The sequence below is a fragment of the Coturnix japonica genome, chromosome Z, assembly GCF_001577835.2.
Source record: "Coturnix japonica isolate 7356 chromosome Z, Coturnix japonica 2.1, whole genome shotgun sequence".
In the NCBI taxonomy this organism is placed as follows: domain Eukaryota; kingdom Metazoa; phylum Chordata; class Aves; order Galliformes; family Phasianidae; genus Coturnix; species Coturnix japonica.
Genome location: NC_029547.1, coordinates 29,266,236 through 29,288,116, shown reverse-complemented (window position 1 = coordinate 29,288,116; position 21,881 = coordinate 29,266,236). Strand labels below are relative to the sequence as shown.

At 36.5% G+C, this 21,881-nt stretch overlaps 1 protein-coding gene and 1 long non-coding RNA gene across 11 annotated transcripts in view; one reads left to right on the top strand and one right to left on the bottom strand.

Moving 5' to 3' along the window:
* LOC107306155 overlaps positions 1–10,649 on the bottom strand; it is a 58,427-nt gene extending 47,778 nt beyond the window's left edge. Inside the window, exons 1-3 of one of the 4 annotated variants that reach the window (XR_001552022.2) lie at positions 10,459–10,649; positions 10,031–10,164; positions 8,472–8,575 (exon numbers count right to left, since the gene is read on the bottom strand). This is a non-coding gene — a long non-coding RNA (uncharacterized LOC107306155). Of the gene's footprint in view, positions 1–8,471; positions 8,916–10,030; positions 10,165–10,458 lie in introns of those variants that run through there. The other 3 variants (XR_001552023.2, XR_001552020.2, XR_001552021.2) reach the window with 3 other exon arrangements.
* The window catches only part of BNC2 (basonuclin 2), a 370,614-nt gene that overhangs the window by 167,869 nt on the left and 180,864 nt on the right, over positions 1–21,881 (top strand). The window lies entirely within an intron of this gene.

Sequence of the window (21,881 nt, the reverse complement as noted above, 5' to 3'; positions counted from 1 at the left end):
AGTATGCTGCACAAAAGTTACATACTGGATACAGTATCAGGAAAGTTGTGAAATGATGGTGGATCTTGTAAAAGGATAGTAAAGTAATTAAAGAAATATGAACTATAACCTGCCATACATTTCACGATTTGTTTAAGTAAGTGCATACTTTCTCTCTTTTATAGAGCAGTTCTGTTAAAATAGGTCATTCTGAAAGTAGCGCCTCCTGTTTATTTCCATGCAAAGTACAACAGATACAAATAGCACAATAGCACTGTTTGATACAGCAAGTTCTCAGTTACAAAGCATTGTTTTTCAACATTCACTACCATTATCAATGCATTTTCACCAGAGATAAACAAGAGTCTGCATGCTATGCTCATTGAAACCTGCACCAGCAGAGATTACCAGCTGCTGCTGTTACCACTACTGAAACGCATCACCCAGCACCTCAGTGTGCTCACTTTCACTTTTTGGTCTCCATCAGTGTTCAGTGAGCATCTATGGATGTCAATGGGTGATATTTTTTCTGCATGGAGGAACTCAGTTCCACACTTTTGATTCATAAACACTTCTGTGTCAGATGCCATTGTGTCAGACTGTCCCTCTGCTGCCATCTGTCACACAGCAACAAAATGTAAAACTGGTGGAAAGGTTTGGCCTCTACTGCCAAATCACTAATATCCACCTCTGATGTTGTGGAACAACATAATAAAATAGGATGCATTACTTTCAGAGCAGCCCTTGTAGTTTTAAAGTTATATGGAGGAGTTCCTGTCATCCTGTAATGCTAGTAATATATATATTTGGAGGGTAGTGTTAAGTGGGAAAATATTTTCTTAGGCTGCTGGAATGGCTAAAAAGAACTGAAGCAGATGGGGGTGAGTTGAATTAAGCATAACTCACAATTGACTTAAGCATAAATACCTTCTAATCCTTTCCTTCCTTATGGAACCAAGATGCTTTCACTAAAATCTGATAGTCTTTGCATTTTTTTGTAGTTAGATATCAGAGATAGAGCAGAACAATTAGAGTGGATCTGGAAGAAGATTTACAGTAATCCATGATTTTATGTTTTGGGTTATTGCCTATCACAGATCACTGGTGCTAATTATAGGAGAATAGCGTGCTGTGGAACAACGTGAATGAAAAAATGTTACAAATTAAAGCCTGCTATATTTTACAGCATACAGTTTGCAAATAGTTGGATATGTCTCCATTTGCTTGTGCCTATGCTGAAAATCGTATCAATTTAGTCAGTTTGAAATGTGAGTTCAGTTTGCAGCAATTGTGATGCACTGTTTGAGTTGAAAAGACAGTGTTAAGCCTCTTTGAAGTCAAATAAAAGAAATGCTGTACAGTGTTCTTCCACAGTTTATTGCACATTTTGTGATGCACACTTCTGGTGCCAAATCCATATCTCTTCCTATTCTCCGTACAGCTGAATCACAATTGGTGAGCATTGGGTGACCTGAAATCTGAGATAACTGGTGATTTCAACCTGTAAATTTGTTTGACTCCTAGGAAGATGATAAATGGTTTGGACAAACCGCAGGAAATTCTTTTTTTCCTATTTTGGCTCAGGTCAGGTTTTGTGAAAAGCAAAAAAAAATGCATTGATATTTAAAGAGATCCAGAGATAAGAGTCCTTTACTATATTTTTTTTTGGCAACTGGTGAGTTCTGTCCACTCCAGTGTAAAACACCATGTGACTATTTCAACACACTCTCTTTGTAGAGTAGCATATTTCATGACTTCCAAGGGGCTTTGTGACAATTAGAAGGAAAAAAAAGAATGTGAGAATTCTTGTTTTGGATTATTTTTGTTTGTTTATTTGGAGGATAACCATATGGCAAATGCAGTTGTTTCCCAGTAGACATATCCAATTGTGTACAGACTCACAAAGCCTGAGGAAAGAATTGGATTCATTGTTGAAAGGGTCATAGTGTGTAGCCAGCTAGCCAGAATTCTGAAGAGTAAGCAAATCATTAAGAGTTTGACATTCAGGGTTCTAATTGTGGTTTTGAGTATTAAGTTAAAGGATCAAATAGTGATAGTCTCTTTGGACCATCTGGAGTTATTCAGGCCAGCAGTAAATGTTCAGCAGATTTAGGACTGTTGTTAAGTTTCTAACATTGTTTTCTGTGGTGTATATTTTTTCCCCTCTGTTTATTCAGGGGTGGTCTTAAGGTCAGTAATAGTAGGTGCTTCAAGAAAATATTGGTGTTTTGGGACAGTGACATCATTTCTGTTGTGTGTGGGCAGGCAAGTGTGATAGGCCTTTGCTTTCCTCAGTGGGAGAAATCAGAAAGTATGGTATGGCCAGAAGGTCAGTTGTTCCCAATCAGAAAGTGCTGACCCTTTGCAAGCTCATCAACATGTCTTTCATTTGTAATGACTGCGCTTAGGTAAGTCTTTGTTCATTAAAATATGCAAGCAAAGCTTCTCCTTTCCATGAATAGTGACTTGCTGATTTAATGAGGACCAGCAGAAGGATATAAGTGGAAGCTTGCCACTGTTCAAAATGGTGATAAAGTGCCAAGGTAGGGCAAAGTGCCACCTAGGGCAGATGAAGAGCTCTCACTTCTCCAAAACCAGCACAGATTAGATTCATTTGCTAGATTTTGCCCGACCTGTGATTCTCTTTTGTTTTCCCTTATCTTGTCCTCCTTCCCAATCAGACCTCATCTCCCAGCACTAAATCCAGTATAGAAGCTTTGATCTTCTGGCCTAGACAATCTGAAAAGCAGTGCATGCAGACACATTTTAATCATTCATATGATGATTGGTGGCTCCATTCTGTTGAACCACAATTATTGATCCCCTGTTGTTGAAGTAGGTGGCTGAGGGAACTTGGCTTGCCTGTTGCTGTCTGAATAGGAAGGAAGCCTGAGCTATCCTAACCCACTCCTTCCCATCACTGACAGTTGCAAAAGAGTGATGTGAAGCTTCCATGGTGGTGAATCACTTTCCTTGCATTATAAGGTGTTTGATTTGACTGAATCTGAAATGTCTAGGTTAACGTGAATGAGTGCATTTGATGAGCTTGGGATGGATGATGCTGTCCATTGCCATCATCTCCAAGCTGGCTAACAGCTTAACTGCTTGATGGTAATGTAGCTGGGAGAACTGACCCGATGTAAAACTCTTTTCAAAGCAGATTTCCATGGTGTATGTTAAAGATTCATCATGGATATTTTTCTATGCAAGCTACATATATTACATATAAATTACATAAAATGTGCCAGACCAAAGAAATGTGTACTGTATATGTCCCAATTAGTTCAATACTTTTCAAATCACTGTTTTCAAATTAGATAGCTGTCTTGTTAGTGCTGTTTTTTGTGTTGAGATTATTTTTTTTTTCTTTTAGATGCAACTTTAAGTTCTGGTAAACCTTGTGGCACAAAAGATTCAGATGAAGAAGTCGAGAATAAAATGCTGACAATGACCATAGATGACAGTGATTCATAGTAGAACAGGATTTTTCTGTTACCCAGGACCAGATACTTTCATAAAATAGGTCATTTCCCTAAAGTTTGTGTTTTAGCTTGAAAAGAGGATGAACAAGAAAAGTCTAAGATGGAAAATTTGTTAAAAATGGAACCTGACGGACTGAAGCAAAACTGCAATTGTAATAACATTTTATTAGCACCTGAGAGCCCACATCTTTGCTACAGCCCCCTGAATGTTTTATTTTTGTTATAATTACAGTATCTTGCCTGCACTTTGTCCCTCTGATCCTTTGTTAAAGCCCAGATCACTATGTGCAGACTGTGCTTGTAGGTGTGATTTATTGAGTGACAAGTAGCTGTAGGGTAGAACACACGCCTCTGTACCTGAGTAAAGTATTAGACATCACAGAGCTGGGGGGGGCGAGAGAGAGAAGAAAAGCACAGAGCAGTAACACAGCAGCTCCTGGATACAGATCAGACAAGAGGTTCTGCCACAAATCACCTAGAAACATGTCAGACGCTGCATGTTTGTTGTTTTACACTGAGGGCACAGCCGTAGTCCAAAAGTATTGATTCTTTTCTTTGTACAGAGACAGAAACTGTCAGCTCTAGCAGGCTGACCTTGGTATGGCTCAGACAACTATTCCCCACCCTGCCTACCATATGAACCCCTCAGGAAAAGACCAGGCAAGATATGCCAATGTCCGTTTCACATAAACAGAGAGAAACCGAAGCCTGCCGAAACAGCTCCTGTCTCTCCCTCCAGAGGTCCATGGTAGCAGTTCTGCACCACATTCCCTATGACAGAGAATTCGATTTTTATCAGTGCCTCAACATTCAAGAGACATTAATTCTACTTAATCGTTCAAGAATTCAAGAACTGTCTAAAGAAACATGTAAGAAAAAAATTCACTGCTACTTCTTACAAAGAAAAGGCACTGGCTTTTTTTTCCCCTATGGATCTGTTGGGGGGAGTGGGAACCAAGCCCATGCTACCCTAATCACAGGCAGGAACATTTTAATAGGATTGTAATTATTTCTGTTGGTATAGTAAAGTGGCCCAGGCATATTGTATATGTAAAAACATGACCACATTTCTGGGAAATACTTGAGCTAGCTTTAACTATTCTGTTGCATTTTATTACAGGGTATTTCACTGCGGGAGAATTATGTGATGTGTTTGCAAGTGCTCACTGTTTTACTGATTCTATTATTTCCAAACTTCTAAATACCTCACATCTTCCGTCCCCAGCCCTAACACTCATACTTGTTCTACGGTGAGCAGAACTCAACAGCAAGGAATGCTTTTCCTATGGAAAAGGTTAACCTTAATTACAGGTTTGACTCCAGCAAACAAACCTAGTTTACTACCTGTGAATATACAAAAGATTTGAAAAGCCTTTATCTGTTTATAATTACCTCCTTCAACCCAATTCTAATATATCTGTGTTCTAGTAGCACACATCACCAGATGATATCATGCTTTCTTTGGTCAGTGAATGATCTTGTTTTTGGCTCTGGAATACTGAATATCATCATTATTAGTTCATTCTGTTTTTATTTAAAATACTGTCTTAAAATTCTCACCTTTTAGAATTATGAATTAGAGGGTACACTGAGCATCAACAGTTCAAACATATTTGAAGTTCCTCCTGATTTATGCCTGCCTGAGTGTTATTTCCCTGTCCTTGGAGATGTTCACGGCCAGGTTGGATACAACTCTGGGCATCCATATCTAGTGGGTGGCAACTCTACTCATGGCAGGGTGTTGGAACTGAGAGATCTTTAAGGTCCCACTGTAGTGCAAGCTATTCTGTGATTCTATGAAAATGCAGTGCCATTGGTCCTCTGTCTAATAACTCAAGCAATATCCTTTCAGTACCTAAGATTTATGATTCTATATAGAAGAAATGGAAGAATAATGCATGAAAGGAAGTAGCTGTGTTTCACTTGAGACAGAAAATTACTGTAATCAAGAGGAAAAAATTCCAAAAGGATTAATGGATAGAAGAGTGGACAGAGTGATTGCTTTAGAACTTTAAAATTTTCATTACTAAGTACTAATTATTGCTTGTATTTGAAAATATGTTTCTTGCTGTATGCAATTTACAAAGGAACAGTGTGGATCGTAACAGAGATTTATTCTGCTTTGTAGTATGTGTTATCTAAATCTATCTACGTTTCTACTGAAAGGTTGTCACTCAAACATATTATATGAAATGGAAGCACTCTATCACTGTCAGAAAAGTTTTGTCATGTTGAAAAGCAGTGTGAAGGTTATTAAGGGAAAAAGAAGTGCCTTTTTGTATAAAAATAACATTTTAATTTTATTTTATTTTATTTTATTTTTTTTCCCCAGATTTTGCTCATTAAAGTAACTTCGGAAACTTGTGAGTTTGGAAAATGTAAATAATGTTGAACAGCAGTGACTCAGTAGATTTTGAGAAGTGCATGCTAGCCAACATTTTTAAAAGATATTACCATGCTAATATGGCACTTGGTTCTAAAAACGTATACTTACTGTATTGTATGAAGTGCATACATGTTGCAGAGAGATACAGAGTCTCACCATCACTTGAATTATTTCATAAGCCATGATATAGGCATAAAATAGTTTCCCTCTCTTGATACCGTTTGATTTTGGTTTTGATAGAATTGTGTATATGAGTGCTGCCTCTTCTCATTTCTTTCCCTTTTTTTCACTCAGTAACTGCAAAGAAATTGTTAACTATTTGAAGTACGACTAAAATTATGGTTAAATCTTTCACAGAACAAAGAAACTGAATCTTCTTCAATTACTTCCACTGTAGATTTTGTCACTTCAGCACTTCACATGGCATTTGGAAAAATCGTAGCATCATAGAATAGCCATTGTTGTAAAGGACCTCAAAGATTATCTAGTTTCAACCCACTGCCATAGGCAGGGCTGCCAACTAACAGACCAGGCTGCCCAGAGCAACATCCAGAATGGGATGTTCATGCTTATTAGAAAATATTGAGTTCTTATGCATAAGGAAACTTCCCACTAGCAGGAAGATGGTTAATACTGGAGAGGAACCTCTGCTTTCCCATCTTTAATTTGTTTCTAATTGTTGTAAAAAGTGTTACTAATTTGGACAGTGAACTTTTCTGTTCCTTATGTCCTTATGTTCTTCAGTACTGCTGTTATTAAATAACTTGCACATAAACATAAAACCCCTTTTTCTTAAGTGAAAAAAAAAGGCTATTAACTTAAATTTTTTATCATATCTGTTAGATTGAAAATATTATTAAAAAAAACCAAACAAGCAAACAAAAAACAAACAAACAAAAAAAAAAAGACAACAAAGAACACAAGGCCAAACTGCTGGCTTTTTCAGTTATACCAAAACAAAGACTTCAGCATTCATAAGAGTGAATATTTCCTAGATGCAAAAAATCCTTCTTTATGGTAATCATGAAATGATTAAGGCAGACATTGCAATACAAGCAGTATATACTTCAGATATTACAACACACAAATAAGGCAAGCAGGTTAACTAGTCAAGAACAGCAGTGAAAGATATAAAAATGGCTGTGCATTGGACACTGTGTACTCTGATGTCCATGTTATACTTTAGGATGAGGTATTCTTCTGTTCTCTTTCTGTAGGTCATAGTCACATGATGTACTTACGGACTTACATTGCTTTTTGAAGTGTCAATTGAGTTATGCCTTTCCTTGTTAGTATCATGTTTGATTTCTTGGACAGGGTCTATAAATCACTGTCTAATATGCAGGTCTTTTGAAAATGCACCCAAGGTTTATTGCCAGTAACAGACTAGTGGCCTTATGTGGACTTTTCCATGAATAAAACAGATTGATGAGCCATTTTATAGCATTGCAAGCTGTATTATAAATACATCACCCTTTTCAGTAATTTAATGTGAAGAACAGTCTAATGAGCTACCAGCTATAATCTGCCAGAGAACTGAGGACACTACTAGGCTCACAGACCGAGTGATATAACTTTGATTAATCAAAGACCAGAAATTTAAAAGTTTCTAAGGGCTTTCAGGTTTTTTTTTGTTTGTTTGTTTGTTTTTGGAGTTTTTTTTTGCTTTCTCTTTAATTACTAAACACAAATGTTAAACACAATAGCAATGCAATACTATCACAAGATTCTTTTTGACGTATGATAAAAGCAGTTGGTTTTGTAGGAGGAAGAGAGGAGAGAGTACTTTCAAATTTCTGTGTGGTTATTAAATGGACGTATATATATGTATATATATTCAGTACTATTGTTAATATCCAGGAGGCAAGAAAATCATTTAAAAAAAAAAACAAACAAAAACAAACAAACAAAAATACAGATAAAGAAAAAAGTAAGAAGGAATGTGTTTAGAGGAAAAAAAAAACCAAAACCAGAAAAGGCTTTCTGTGACCATTGTTCCTAAAAAATGATTTCCAAACACTTTCTCTTGACTACAATTTATAGAGATTTCTGCTTTGACAAAATGCATATTTTATGGTGGCAGAAATTTCTGAAGAAATGAATAAAATAAGAACATTATTCTGACTATTCATAGCCAGAACAGTTTTGAGTATGTGCAGTAGTCAGGCAGTGCATTGAACAAACCACTTATCAGCAAAGCTGTGAGAAACCTGTACATGCCATATACATGTTTTCATGTATGTGAAATGCCATTAAAATGAGAATATAAAATTGCATCTGAACGAGGAGGATGGAAACATGCAAAAAATTGTCCAACGTTCATTTGTTACATCTTCCTATTTATTCTTTGTTGTTACAAATCCCTCTGTCCCTTTAAAAAACGCTACAAGTAAATCTCAGTTCTTACAATCAGTTAATGCAAGTTTGCACTGCTTTGAGTTTAAGATTCCAGCTTTAATTCCACTGTCTATTTTAGATTTCACTCTGGTTTACAGTGTAGCATATACTGTATCATTTACAACATAGCCTCAAGGGGAAGGGTAGTTTTCTGATCTAAATAAATATGAAGTCCTTCACAAACCTGACATGGGCAAAATACCCAGCTGAAATGGTGGGATCTTTACCTGAGTAAGGAGTGTGATGTCTCAAAACTGGGCTCCCGTCTTTGTATCCCAGCCCTTCCTGAGATGGCCATCACAGCAGGACCCGCTCTTTGACCATTAGTCTTCTGAAATACATGAATGACACATCATGGCCAGGAGGTCTCTCAAAGGAACCGAGGTGGTGTCTGTTGTCTGTAAATACGGAGGTCTGGACCGTGTGTTCATAATCATCTTGTGCCTGTTTACTGTAACTGTACTGCTTTCGACTTGCAAAAAGACAGTAAAGCCTGGGAAATCCAACAGTACTCATTGGACAAGTCAAAGTCCTCTGTTAAAATTTAACGTCATCCCGTGTGCATCAAAAGAAATCACACAGTCTCAACAAGATGTATCAGCATTTCAGTGTTATGAATATATACATTATTTGTGAAAAGCTCCATGACTTTAGGAAGAAGGGCACTATATGAGTGAAAATAAAAAAAAAGATTTGAAAGCTCTCAAGACTCCATATGCATAGTTTATTCTTTCTTTATAATTAATTTGGCTGAAAGGGTAGTAATGCTCTTTATAAAATGTGTATCTATGCTGTGTAAGTAGGGGAACTTTTCCGGAATCATCTCAAAAAGGCATATTAAAGTGGCCAAAAACAGCTAAACTTTAGAAAATCAACTTGCATGCTATTGCATCTCCTCATGACCTAATAATATTTGACCTGCAACACTTTGTTGCAGATGGCTACACTCTGGGAGCCCATTCCCAGGGTGCTGCTATTTAACGTTTAACTTGTTGTTTTCGCTAACTTTTATGTCAGGAAACAGTCCCTAGAACATTCAGTGAAAGTGAACACAAGGAGGATATGATCACAAAAAAAAAAAAAAAAAAAAAGAGAGAGAAAATACAGAGTAAATGTTTGTAAAAGGCTGTTTATGTACTGACACCCAGTTTTGTTTAAGAGAATTTTCAGAGATACAGTACTGAGGGACATGACCCTCCCAGCAAATTACTGTGGAGCTTGGGTAGTTTACAAATAGCAATATTTACAGTATGTAGTAGAAGCATTCATTTTAACTTTTCTTATGGTCCATAGTTTAATGAAATGTTACTAATTATGCTGTGATGAGCATTTACAGTCCAGTTGCCTTCAATGAATGTTTACCTCATGATATCTGATCCTAATCCTTACTTCACTAGGAAATAAATCATTTCAGTGTTACACTTTGTGGTTGGAATGAGCAGACATAAACTCTGTAAATCCCAAGTTAAATATGCATTTAACTGTGTGAAGAAGAGAAATTTCATGTGAGCGTATCTGTAGAGCACTCATTTAATGCATGTTTGCATTTCTGAGCTGTGGAAGTTGAGGAGAAGGACACTGCTCCATATCCAGAGAAGGACTGGAGCAGTTTTTGTCTCAAGTTATCTGCTTTCAACCATGTTTTCATGGTTTCTTACTTTCAGAGGACTGAAGACCAGTATTCCGGAAGGCAAGACTAAAGCTTTTCTTTCTCCCTGGAAGAAACAGTTTTCCTTGCCCATAACACCACTTCATGTTTTTGCACTGCCTGGGTGATTCTTCTTACCCTGTTGCCACTGGATGACTGGAATTGCCCTTAGTATTTCAGATTCTCGCTGTCCATTTTCTTCTTTCACTTTGTTTTTTAAATGCTCTTCTCCTTTCTCTCCACTCACATATATTCCATCCTTATTACTGTGTCTGTAATAAATAAATAATAATAAATATTAATTATTAATATTATATATTATTTTTATTATTATTAATAATATATTACAATATATTATATTATATTATTATATATATAATATTATTATATTATATTATATTATATTATATAATTATTAATTAATTAAAATTATAATAAATAATAATAAATAAATAAATAAAAAACTGTAACACTTTTTGTTGCTCTGTTGGCCATTTCTATATGGCAAAGGAGACAACATACTTGTGTTTTAAAAAAGAAACAACAAACAATAAGCCAAATCTGACCCAGGCAAGGCCAACACAAGAGAACACTCAGGATTCAACACAGCAGTGTGTTCCTGAAGTCTTAGAATTGTCTCCTTTCCATTTGGCAAAGGTAAAACTCTTCTGAGCTGGGTGCAGGACTGTGTTACTATGGGGTCTTGGTTCTGTATGGGTACTGAGGGTTTTTATGGTGATGTCTGCTGCTGTTCAAATTAATGAGTAATGATAGTCTAATTGTCCTTCAGCCCTTGCCCTCCTGCCCAATAGTGTTAAGCAATGAAGTGCAGAGGAGGTGATGACTGTGCAGTGGAGAATTCTGGAAATGGATAACATCTAACAGAGTTGTAGTTGATTTCTGTCATGTCACTTTCCACTTCTGAGTGTTGGAGAGGCATCTTGGGTTTGTTTCAGAAGGGGAAAGACCCCTATGGGATGGCTTAGGAATGGGAGTAGATGTTAAGCAAACATTTTAGTCATGCTGATTGCCTAGTTTAAAGTGTATTAGTAGTTTCTCACTTTAATAAATGTTTTTACAAGTGATCTTAGGAACGTCACAGAATCCACTCCCTTTTATTTCCTCTATAAAGCACCTGAGGAGATAGCAGGAAGCATTACCTAAAACATATTTCCTTATCATTGTCATCACTTTTAACAGAATCTGTTTGGGAACAGTATGATCTTATTTCTGGTATTTAAGTGCCCAGGCAATGATAACTAATCAGTTTAATTTTCAGATTAAGGTATATCTGTGCCTCGGTTCTGCACAGAAAAATTGTCTGAGAGCTTTTACAGCCAAACAAAGAACAGTTTTTCACTGTCCCAAAACCTTGTCTTATTAATTCCCCCCTTCTTACAAAACCTAGTAAGAAGAGGACTGGAACTTCTAAAATCAGGCTTTTCTGAAGATCACTGCATGCTGCAGTCCTATTGAAAGCTGGGATTTTTTGCATGTTATCTACTTGTTGCTGTTCCTAAACATCTGTGTGCTTTAGCTCACCCCCCTCCATTCCCCTCAATCTTCTATATGCTTCGCTGCTTTTCTCAAGACTTGTTTCAGTAGCAACAACATAGGGACAGAGCAGAAAAGTTAAAACTTGCAGTACATTAAAAGCATAGTACAACCTACAGGTTATCAGTGCACCTTTACTAACAACCTGTGAAGACAGTGCCATAAGTATAAGAATGGTGTTTATTTTGGTTTATGAAACAGTAAGATAAAACTTAACTGTGATGAACAGGTTTAAGCCAAATGATAAATGTTGCTAAGCAACATGTTACTTTTGGTGTTTGCTTATGATGGGAGAATACTTGGCAGATAGAAGCAAGTTCTATTTCCTTTTTCTCCTGTGTTCTTTCATCTTAGAAGGAAATACTGTTCTGCTTAAAAAAAGAATCCGAATGTTTCTGTGAGCTTGAATGCAGTTGGGACTACAGGTACATATTTTATGTTTGTTAAATAAAGATTTGGGACATAGCTTTTGTTGTTACTGTATGGATGGATTTCCTGATTTCTTAGCTTTCTGAGGAAATCCAAGGCTCACTCTCCAAATCAGCATTTCCAGACAGGTAGCCTTCTGCAGCCATTTCCATCCTTACCCGCTTATTCCGGGCCATTTTTGATGGCAGAGTAGAGAACAACCCAGAGAAGGAAACAGTGGGAAGACAGATGTATTTACTTCTTTAAGCATTCTTGAGTTCACTGCTGCTTATGGCTGAAGTGCCAGTGACTTCCATGGAGCTGTTCTGTTGGTGCACTGCATTCCCAAAATGACCTGCAGTGCTTGAAGTTTGCTGAAGGAATTTGTCTTCCGTATCCAGTGGGGGATGGGAAAGTTTGCCTGTCTTCCTGCTGCCCAGCCAGAGACTTATTGACAGAGGGAATGATTGCAGTCATGGTTATTGGAGTGTTCAAAAGTTAATTTGTAATCATCTGTCTAGAATGTTTCTGTTCAGGGAAGAAAAAAGAAGGAAGGAAGAAAGAAAGAGAGAAAGAATTGTAGAATAGCAATGTGATGTCATTTGTTTGGTTGGCTTTTTTGTTTGTTTGTTTCTGAGAAATCTGTATTTCTAAAGCATTTGCTGTAATTTGCAGCATGCTTTTTGGGAGGGGAATGTTGACAACGCAGCAGTTAAAAGCAACAGTATGCCATTAAAAAGGTGAAACGTAGTAGTGTTTGTTTAGAAATGTTGTAGTTTTGCTGATCTGACAAAACTTCTCAATATGCTAAGAATTAATGAGGGTGTTTAAAAATATTTGAAATTGCTTTTCAGATTGGTGCGATCTACAGCAGTTGTACCACCAGATTAGTTTGCATTGTGAAAATCTCTCCCAGAGAGGTGGTTTTTAATAAAACAAAGGTATCATTATCATGTGGGTAACCACTCAGTTATTGTAATGAGTCCTGTTTATTACACATAATTCTCATCGTGTGGGCAAATAGTCCATCAGCAAGTGAGCTGATTTCTGATTACCTTGTTGAAACACAGATGTGGTGCATAATGATGCCCATTGCAGTTCTGCCTAGGATTTCCTGGACATAAAAATGTCTTCACATTCTCTGCAGCGCATGCTCAATGAGTCTCATGCTTCCAAGAACTGCCAGCCCTTGTGCATGTGTACTGAGTGGATAGTTGGTGCAAAGTGAAAATGAACAGCATGTTTAAGATACACTGGGCATAGAGCACATGAACAGATCACCTGTACAGCTGACCCTTCCTGAAAAGTCAGACTAGCGGCGTATGAGCTGTCCAGTAGTTTTTGTAACCATGCCAGAGAGATAAATCATCCTAAAAGCCATCTGTGCAAGCAAGTGCATATACAGTGGGGTTGATCCTACTTGGGGGTGCTGGGCATGGTTATGATTTATAGATAACCAGGCAGCTCAAGTGAAACACTAAGCACAGTTACTAGGCTTAGGATTCTTCACAGAGAAAATGGGATCCCAGATGTCAGAGTTCAAAATGTGGCTAGTAAGTTCCAGCTTGTGAGGCGAGTTATATGGATAAATCTCTTGAAGGTGGGATATCTACATATGATGGGGAGAAGAAACAAAGAAAGCTCAGGAAAATGGCTGCTGTCTGTCAGTGGAGGTCTTGCAGAAGTTGGTGAGATTGCAGAATGTTTTTACTGTAGCCAAAATAACTCAGAGGGTGAAAATTAGGAGAATAATACAAACAGTTTAAGAAAACTTGCCCTGTCCTATATAAGTATACATTTAAAAAAAAATATTAAAAAAAAAAAAGAAATCTAGAAAGACCACATTCTGAATTTCCACATGTGTTCTGGAGAAACATAGGTAACAATTACTTCTTCTCAGTGCTTTCTAATCCTCCTACGTCTATGGGGTCAGTCTGTTTGTGATTGAAGATAATAATTTTAGGAGATATTGTACAAAGAACAGCCTCATGTGTCTGTTAGTGATTTACCTTCTTCCCTTTCAAATGCTGCTACAGATTTGTGGAACTGAAAGATGTTGGATGTGAAAAGTATCCCACCTTATTTTAATTGTGAGTGTGTAGCTGCTTTTCCATGCTGTTTCTGTGGATCTTCAACTCTGAAGAGAGAAGAGTCTTCAAAACAGCAGTTGTGAATGAAAGCTTGAAAAAATGAGTATGGGAGAATGTGGAAGCAAAGCTTGTGGTAGTTATTCCTCTAATGGAGTGAGGTATATGTTTAGATCCTCAGCAAGTAACCTCATCTTTTGCAAAAACTGTGCCATTTTGAATGTTATCAAATAACTTTATATTCACCTTCTTCTCTAGCCAAATGTTGATGAGCACGAGAAAGACAGAGCACAATAGTTACTACTTTTTTTTTTTTTTTTTACTTGGAAGAATTCTATTTAATCAAAGATTAAATAGGTATCAGTGTAGAACAGACTTCAATTCACAGTTTTGGAACTTCTAAAGCACAATTTTCTAGTGTTCTAAAATGTCATGATGACTGCAAGGGGAAACAGATCATCAGTTAAGCTCTGCGTAGTGTTTAGGAAATGCTTACGCACACTTCAGTTTATATTTTATACTGGTTTTAGGTTGATCACTCAGATAAATACTTGTTTTTTGTTGTTTGTTTGTTTCTTTGTTTGTGTAATTGACCATGTAAGACATTTTGAACAGATGTAGATTGAAGTCTGCATCCTCTGTTTTTGTAGACTATTGAACGTTTACTTGTGGGTCTTTTTGTATTTCTGTCTCAAGCACTGGTCTTCCTGCTCTGGTAAATGATTGGTGCCATGCTGTTCAGCAAAACAGGCACATATTAAACTGTATTCCAGACTTTCCTGTCTTTTTCCTCAATACAATATGTAAGTATACAGTATCTTAAGAGTATATGTCAAATTAAGATTTTGATTTTAACTGATTTTTCCATTTATTAAGACGTTAATCTAAAAAGAAACAATAATCAACAGCACAACTTTGTATATCTTCTGGGTTTCCAGCACCTTGAAATCATTAATGAATTCTGCATGTTTGACATCTGTGTGCAGAAGTCAACAAGCCAAGCAGTGAGCTTTTGTTCTGTTTTTGACATTAGTAATTAGTAGCAGAACACTGAAATTAGAAGTTAGAAAAATATGAATGTACTTAAATTTTGTGCCAGTAGTAGCAGACTCTCATAGTAACAGTTAGAAGTCTGCCAGTATTTCTGTGTTTAAAAAAAAAAAAAATCTGACCCAAACTGTAAACAATTCTTTATGAAAATACTATGTGATTTTTTTCAGAATTTTTAAATGTCTAAATAAGGAAATAAATGACTATATATTGTTGTTAGCTATGCAATCCCTGGGAATAGCAACCTGCAATGTTGTCTAAGAATCTGGATTGCTATCTGAAAAATCAGATGTCATTAACCTTCATTATGGTACAGAACTGCTTCTCTTGATTTGTTTTTGTGAAATTCAATCCATCGTGGTATTTTCATCTAAAACACTAAACATTTTGAAGACAGTTATCCAAACCATTCACATCACATAAACCCTATTTTCCTTGCTAAATATCTTTCTATGTGCTTGTATCTAAATATCAGCACTCTCAAACCATTCTGAATTGTTGGTCTCAAGGATTCAGAAAAACAAGATCCAAGCATTTATGAAATTTTTGGACTATAAGTTATTAGAAATGTATTCAAATTGATCTCATAGGATGGACAATCTCATTTTCTTAACCAAAGAATGGAGAGCAGCTTGGCTTGGAGAGAGATTGCCTCGTTTAGTGAGAGGATCTATATGAATGAATAGTATGAAGTTCAGTTTCTTGCTGTTCTCTTTCACTGAATTCTGATTTTTCCAAACCAATGCAACTTGGACTTCCTCAATGGAACTTCTGTTAATTACTTATGGGTCCCACCTGGTTGACCTTGTGTTGCCAAACTGTACGTTGGGAACAAATGTTGCTCTTTGATGAAAGGTTCAAACTTTAGGAGTAATGAATGTAATTTGTTGATACAACTATTGTTTTACTTTGTTCAGATGATTTCTCACTTACTAAAGCATTTCTATGAGAAACTGTGAATAATGCCCTAACACAGTAATTTGATTGACTACAAACTGTCTGCATTTTCTTTCCACTTTTCCATGGATTTTTCACAATAAATACCATTGGTATTTACCAGCTTGCTTCTACCTTAGTGAGATCCATAAATCCTAACAGGCTGCCAACATCAACTGTTTTTCAGCTAGGTGCTTGCATCAGAGGACAGATGTTGGACTTCAGTAATAAATAAAAGTGATTTCAAAAGGTGGGCTTTAAGTAGTGTACAGATTCCACACTCTCCACATATTCTGTGGTACATTGTTTGAGAGACAGCTCTGCCGTCAGGAAGCAGCCAAACAACTTTGGTTGCCATGACCTCTGGGGAAGGTGTCACAGTATACCCTATGACAGGTCACTGTTACACACCAAGTTAAACAGAATTGTGCTTATGACAAGTCAATTAATTGATCTGAAAAGGAGATAACTTTTGTCAAAGTTATGATTAATAACACTGTATTACTGCACTATCTGCGAAAGTATGCTGTGCTTAAACGGTATGTTTAAACGGTATCACCATGTCTGAATTGAAAAGGTCTGTTCATCTAGAAATGTTGATTTCTATTCCTTCATTAAATTCTTCCTCATAGAGTCATAGAGTCACAGAGTCATTAAGGTTAGGGTATTCTTATCTGGGCACTGTGAAGTGAGCATTAGCATTCAAAGTATATTTTTTAATGTATTTAAATAATGGTCAGTAATTCAGTAATTAATATTTACTCATCAGAAAAGCAGGCATAGAAATATCCCCATTTGCGGAGGCTGTAAAAGTGAAGCAGCTGGGAATTCTTGACTTACCAGAAATTTTAGAGTCCACAAATTTGGAATTGGAACAGGAATTCCTGGCTCTTCCTCATGTTCTCAGGCAAGTAGATTGCATCGCCCTGAGAAGTGTGTGAAAGCTGATAACATTATAGTCCAACTGATAACTCCCTGGGGAGGTTGAGAGCTCTGTATTGAAGTTCACCAGATGTTTGGAAGCTTACGTTCTATCTGAGCTATGAAGAACTGTATCCTTAATATAAGCTTTTTTAATTCTATGGAAGTATGTCATACAGATACAGGTATTTACAGGCAGGAAGACTCACTCTTACACTCCTTACCAATGTTGCTGCTGTCATTTAAATTCACTCTAATTTTCTACATTGTAATTATGTTCATTACCTTCCTCTGACTGTTTGATTCTGGCAAAATTTTCAAGCTTTTTCTTATTTCATAAAGGTTTAAATAAAGAACAGAGGAGTGGGTTAGGCTTGCTCTTGTAATAGCTTTTATTTTTCCAGGAATGCTTTGTTAGAACCTGCTTTTTCTCTCTGCTAACTGATATATTAAACACATTATAAATTTGAGGGCTAAATCTGGCCACAGGGGGGGAAAAAAAAGAAGGGAAAAAAAAATAAAAATGCCATGAACTTCAAAAGGATCACAATTCCAGCTTAAAAACGTTACAGTCCTGACAGAAAAATTATCTCTTTTGCCTCAACATAGTAAGGAAATATAAGTATATATGTAAGCTTAAAATCTTCAAGAAGGCATCTGTTCGTATCACCATTACAGAGTCCTCTGCGATTTCTGCTTAACCTACACCTTATGTCCAATCTAATGAAACACAGTAGATACCACCGTTACTAAACAAAAATGCTGAAATCTTACAAAAGTACCCAAAGTACTAATAAAATATTAAACTACTTTGTGTTTGTATTTCTTCGTGACATGGTTAATTAATTGTACGTGACAGGGGCTAAAGTAAATTAGCTTATCATAAGGTAAACAATTAAAAGTCATTAATAACTTAGAAAAATAATGGTGCTCATGCAGTCAATTATTGTTATCAGCCTATGTTTGGAAAAAACTTATAGATGAGGATAATTTAGTGCTCTACCTTTCAACAAAGCCGAGCATCTTGTTAACAGTGTAGCATAGGATAAAACTAATCCCTCCTTAACTGCAGTGTGAACATTCAAATGACTTGTTGTGTGAGCTAAATATCTTCTTTAAGATATTTAATCATAAATCATAATGATTTATTTGAATTAAATTATTGTTTAAATCATAGAAATAATGCAGCCAGAGAGAGGCGTGAAAGAGCCTGCCTCTGAGAGAGCAAGGCAGTGTACTTTACCAAATATTGATTTCTCTAAAATATGGTTTCCATATGGAGTAGACTACATGTAATTTATGTAAACCACATTGGTAATAGTTTTTATCAAGTGGTACTTGAACACAAGCTAAATCCAGCATAACTGTCTGTGTAGACTGCATGTGAGTAAACTGTGGATATTACTAGGGCTGGTGAGATTTCTCAGGAAAATATTTCCACTGCTGCCCCTATTATATAATAATAGTTCACAACTACAGGAGTGCTATCTTTTACTAAGATGATTTTGGACCTTAAACAGGAAGTAAATGAAACTAATTTTCATAAATCATATCGTGCTCATCTTGGGACTTCTAATCACAATGCCACATAAGACACACGTGTTCCACCTACCTTTATTTCCACAGATACTTAAAAGTTTTACTCTTTCTTTTGAAAAGGTGGACTGAGTTTATTGATAGGCAAAGCTGAAACTACACTCAGTATTACAATCTGGCATTGTGGTAGTGATGATAAGGAAGAAGGGTGCTTTTCTGAGGATAATGTGTGCTTTTCTAGTGTATTAAAAGGCATAAACTAGGAGACTGTAGAGGGCATTCCTACGTTCTTTTGATTTCTGTGAGACTTTTTGACAAAGCACAAGAAGATCCTGTGCTGGATTAAAAACTCTGTGAGAGCTTAGCACAGAATGGAGAGAGATTCTTTTCTGAGATGATTCAGACTGTAGCATTATCACACACCTTGTGTTTTGTATATTCATTAGATATTTGGAAAGGGAGTGCATAGGGACAATTTGCTAAGCAGGTAAGACTAATTTGAAGGTGAGGTCTATTTAACAGATAGTGCAAGCACTGCTTAGATAACAAAGTTTGACGGATTGAACTGCAAGCTCCTGACCTTCGATCCTGCCCATGCTATCTTTTTATAGACAAATCTTTCTACACTCATGTTTATTTTTCTTATTGTAGTTAGTAATGCTTAGTAAAGAATGTCAAGAATTCTTTCACTGTGATAATTTTAAAATGAAAAGAAGAAAAAATTATAGGAGAATTGAACTAGAAAGCATCTCTGTTTAAGTGTGGGGTTGGACCAGATGATCAGCAGAGGTTCCTGGCAGCCTAAATTAACCAATAAGAAAACAAAAGAAAACAAAAACCCTAAATAATAAACCTGATAGCCTATGTATTACATAGTTCTTGTTCTCATGCAAAAGCACATATTTCTCATTGAAAAAGTGTAGAGCGGCACACATACATCTGAAAGGAAAATCTTTTTTTTTTTTCCATGTAACTGTGAAGGGAAAATTGAATTATGTTCATATGAACATGGGGAAAAAAAAAAAGAAAAAAAAAGAAAAAAAAAAGATTTAAATTACAGACTGATAGTCTTCTGTGGCTCCTCTCTGTACATCTGCCTTGTGCAGGTGTACTTTTGAGCTGTCTGTTCTGTTGCCTCACATGGCTCAACATCCGGAGAACTCTGTGTCACCCAGTTGACATGCTGAAGAACTGTCAACCCCAAAGCATCTTTTGCTGCCTCGGATGCTTCCTTCTCTGGGGGAAAAGGGATAGCTCAAGGAAACTCAAGTGATAGCTGAAGGTAGGTCAGCTGTTGATTTCAGCCTGCTCCTCAGAGAAGCAGTGCATGTTACAGTCTTGTTGAAATTTAGTTATAATTCTTATTCTTACATCAAATAGCACGATTTTCTAACACAGAACATTGGCTAACTATGAAGGGTGGCTACCAGTATTTACCAGTATTTTTATAGTGACTGCTGTTAATTATAACGCAGCTTAGTCTAACTGTTAACTTTTATAGTAAATTTATTCCTTCCTTTTGGTTTATAAAAGATCCATAAGAGGGCTGCAACTTATATGAATCATGCAAGTGCTGGGGAAGGAAAAAAAAAAAAAAAAAAAAAAAGAAAGAAAGAAAAGGACATTCTTAATTCAAACAGTTATACCTCTTCTGTATGTCCTGGTTTTATCAATGACATTATATCAATATTGCAATTCGTTGAATCAAAATATTAACTATGATGGTATATTATTCATAGGATGATTTTGTTCTCACTGTAGTAGGTGTTTTGATAACAGGGACTTAGAATTAGCTGCATATATAAATGAAGTTATAAAAGACACTTTGCAAAATTTATCCCTCATGTGTGTGTTGGTGCTGGAAATCTCTAATTGATCTCCCCACTCTTTCTTTCCCTGTTTGACTGACTTCCTTTTTTTCTTTTTTTCTTTTTTTCTTTTTTTCTTTTTTTCTTTTTCTTCCCTTTTGAGTTTGGGAAATTGGACAAGTGCTATTTTCTGGACTCAGAAAAATACAGCTTGCAAGAGAAGTTAATGTAAAGTCATAATGCTAATTCAATGGAAGCTGTTTGGTATTGTTATGACTATTCTTTATCTGGCACTTGAAAGGTCTGCTGATGACCTTTTTCATTTTAAGAGGAAATACACTTTATTCTTTTGTAATTTGAGGTAAACCAGTAAATCATTAAAACAAAACCACTTTTTGCCCTACAGTTAAAAATGTGATTTTTTAGTGTGCAAAGAGTTTAGAGTTTGTCATTTCCTTTTAGCTTATGTTTACTAAAAGGTTGCACCATTCCTGCTGCTGTGCAGGGCTGGCAGTAGTGTAATACACAACATACACTTAAAACTTCTCCAGTTCTTTTCATGTGCTGCTGTATGTATCCCACCCAAAAACAAGCAAACAACAAGAACAACAAAAACCCAACCAAGCAACCCCCTAGAAACACACACAAAAAAAGAAAAAGCGAAAACAGAAACCCTGACAAAATGCACCACCAAAATGCTTTTCAGTCCCAAACCAGTGCAGCCCGTGTCTGAGCTGATTTCTAACTGTTTTATCAAGGAGATGATGGAGATGAATGTCAGCATCCTTTGATCACCCATCCTAATGTTCACATCCTGGTGAGAGCAGCATTAGACTCTTTTTGCTACAGGAGAGGCAATAATTTTACTGCAAACAGACTCAGGAGATGAAAACCATGTTGCAGACCAGGATGAATATGAGTTTTCTTTACTCCTTGAAAATGGAGCAAGTCCAAGCTTTCATACAGAATGCATGGTATATCTAGGAGAGAAAAATAGCCTGAGCAGTTCATAGAATCACAAAATATCCTGAGTTGGAAGGGACCCACAGGGATCATCGAGTCCAACTCCTGGCTCCACACAGGACCACCCAAAACTCAGACCATATGTCTGAGAGTGTTGTCCAGACACTCCTTGAACTCCAGCAGCTAAATGCTGTGACCACTGCCTGGGGGAGTCCATTCCAGTGCCCAGCCACCCAAAGGCAAAGAACTTTTTCCTAACACCCAACCTGACCCTCCCCCAGTGTAGCTCCATGAGGTTCCCTCAGGTCCTGTCACTGTCACTAGGGAGCAGAGTTCAGTGTTGGCCCTTCACTCCTCTTGTTCTTAAAGTCAGGATGTCATTTGGTATGTCAAAGGTGACTTGTTATTTTTCTCCTCATTTCTAAATACTTTTTGCTGTTGTTTTTTTTTNTGTTCTTAAAGTCAGGATGTCATTTGGTATGTCAAAGGTGACTTGTTATTTTTCTCCTCATTTCTAAATACTTTTTGCTGTTGTTTTTTTTTGTTGTTTTTTTTTTTTTTTTTTTTTTTTTTTTTTTTTTTTGCTTTTTAATCAGAAGGGAGACCGTATAATTTGACTAATACTATGTATGTTGCTTTTAGTATGTCAACATGACATCAAATGTGTCATAGGGAGAGATCGGGCTACATGTATTTATAGGCTAAACTATACTTAAAATCATTTTC